This window comes from Gossypium hirsutum, chromosome D08 (assembly GCF_007990345.1).
Source record: "Gossypium hirsutum isolate 1008001.06 chromosome D08, Gossypium_hirsutum_v2.1, whole genome shotgun sequence".
Classification (NCBI taxonomy): Eukaryota; Viridiplantae; Streptophyta; class Magnoliopsida; order Malvales; family Malvaceae; genus Gossypium; species Gossypium hirsutum.
This window is the reverse complement of record NC_053444.1, coordinates 36,510,243-36,512,897: the sequence shown is the minus strand read 5'-3', so window position 1 is coordinate 36,512,897 and position 2,655 is coordinate 36,510,243. Positions and strand designations below refer to the sequence as shown.

Below are 2,655 nucleotides of genomic sequence, written 5' to 3'. Positions count from 1 at the left end.
CAAGAAGAAGAAAAAGAAGAGAAAGATGGAAAAACTCAGAAAATTTTGGCAAGAGGAGAGGGAGAAGAATAGATGACAGAATTTTTTTGGAAAAGTGAGTCAAAATTTGGTTATGGAAAAAAAAATAAAATCCCGATAACCCCCAAAATCCCTTAATCTTCTCCCCTAATTCCCACTACACATCCACTACTCAGAATCCCCTTATTACACAACTCTATCTCAAAATCTGAAAAAAAAATAAAACACTTGCATGCATAGGGATTCGAAATCAATACCTCCACCATAATAAGACACCATTTAACCACCAGACCAGCAGGCCCATTCTGATGTAATTTACCCAACAATCAAATAAAAGCCTATTGAACAAGAGTAAGGCCTAATTCATTCAAAATAACAAAATTTTCCCAAGCGAAGGCTTGAACTTGGGACCTCCCAAACACTCTCAGAACTCATAACCCCTAAAGCTGACAGATTTTTTTATCATATTTTCACAATAACGAAATTAGAAATTTTAGGGCATTATACTCACCTTCACTTACGATTTTTTATGGAGGTGAGCGATTCTTTCAAGGTAGCCGGAGTACACAAAGATGCAGTCCGTTTAAAGTTATTCTTATACTTAATAAAGGACAGAGCTCAAGTCTGGTTGAACTCATTGCCACCACATTCCATTACCACATGGCAAGAGTTAGCAGAAAGACTCCTCATGAAGTATTTCCCACCTAGCAAGACTGCTAAGTTAAGGAATGAGATCACTACTTTCCAACAAATGGATGTAGAGTCCTTGTATGAGGCATGGGAAAGGTACAAAGAATTATTACGGAAGTGCCTTCATCATGGAATCCCATATTTCATCCAACTTGAGACATTCTATAATGACCTCAATGCTCACACGAGGATGGTATTGGACACTTTTGCTAATGGTGCTCTCTTTTCTAAGTTTTATAACGAGGCTTATGAAATCATTGTGAGGATTGCCAGCAAAAATTATCAATGGCCAACCAATCAAGCAGTGTCAGGAAGATGAGTCGCTGGAGTATATGAAGTGGACGCTCTCACTTCACTTGCATCTCAAGTATCCTCAATATCATCGATGCTTAAAATTTTTACCACTAATGGGTTTAATAGTTTTGCAACACAACCATTGAACCAATTTGAAAATGTAGCCTGTGTTTATTGTGGGGAAGGACATTTGTTCGAAGAATGCCCATCAAACCCAGAACTGAGAAGGCAAGGACTGTAATCCAATTTTTCATAACCCATCTTGGCGAAACCACCCTAACCTTTCCTAGAGTAACCAAGGGGCTGGAACCAGTAACACTTATGCACAACCTAGACCGACCCAGCCACCTATTTTTACCCAACAAGTTCAGAAATCAACTCAAGCTATACCTTCTAATAACTTAGAGAACCTATTAAAGGCATATATGGCAAAAAAAATGATGCCACTTTAAGGAATTTGGAGAATCAAGTGGGTCAACTTGCTATTGAACTTAGGAACCAACCACAAGGTGCTTTGTTTAGTGATATGGAGAACCCAAGAAATCTAGGGAAAGAGCATTGTAAAATATTGACATTGAGAAGCAGAAAGACATTAGAACCCAACACTGTCAAAATTGAAGAAGAGCCAACCGATGCTCAAGACTCAGTAGAAGTTAAACCAAGTGTTGAAACTCCAATCTCACCGAACCAAAATCTGTAAAACCCAATAAGGTAACTCCCAAACCAGTCAATTCTGATAAACTAATAACTTCACTAGATGTAGAATTGCCACAGAAGATGAATCAACTAGTTCCAGTAAAGAATCCTCCACCGCCCTACCCACAAAGACTTTAGAAGTAGAAGTAGGAAGTCCTGTTCAAAAAATTTTCTAGATGTACTCAAGTAACTTCATATCAACATTTCATTGGTGGAAGCACTTGAACAAATGCTGAATTACGTCAAATTCATGAAGGATATCTTTTCTAAGAAATGAAGACCTGAAGAATTTGAGACAATAGCCCTGACGAAGGAATGTAGTGCATATCTTCAAGACAAACTACCCCTAAAGTTGAAGGATCTTGGATGTTTTACCATTCCTTTCAACATTGGAGCAACTTATTATGGTAAGGCACTATGTGATTTGGGTGCAAGCATCAACTTGATGCCCATGTCCATATTTAGGAAGTTGGAGATAGGTGAAGTTAGAGCTACTACGGTTACACTTCAATTACCAAATTGATCCTTAGCACATCCAGAAGGAAAAATTGAGGATGTATTGGTACGTGTAGAAAAACTTATTTTTCTTATTTAATTTGTTATTCTAAACTTTGAAGCAGATAAAGAGGTCTCAATCATCCCAGGAAGGCCTTTCCTAGCAACTAGAAGGACCCTTATTGATATGCAGAAGGGCAAGCTTACTATGCCTGTTTAGGATGATTAGGTAACATTTAATGTTTTTAAGTCTATACGATTTCCTGACACAGTTGATAATTGTTCTGCAGTATCCGATTTAGAGGACTTAGTCATGGAAAGGGAACTCGACTATGTTGAGGACCCGTTTGAGCAAATTTTAACATCAGACCATCCAAGTGATGAAGAGGGAGAGGAATACTTAGCTTTGCTAGAAGCTAATCAAAGGGGATTTAGTCCGCAATTTCACTTTGAGTTTTAGAG

At 38.0% G+C, this 2,655-nt stretch overlaps 1 non-coding gene across 1 annotated transcript; it reads right to left on the bottom strand.

Annotated features, from left to right (window-relative positions):
- Positions 1-736: 736 nt before the first annotated feature.
- LOC121220433 (small nucleolar RNA R71) lies at positions 737-843 on the bottom strand. Its single transcript, XR_005917635.1, has one exon. It is a non-coding gene; the product is annotated as a small nucleolar RNA R71 (small nucleolar RNA).
- Positions 844-2,655: the final 1,812 nt, after the last annotated feature.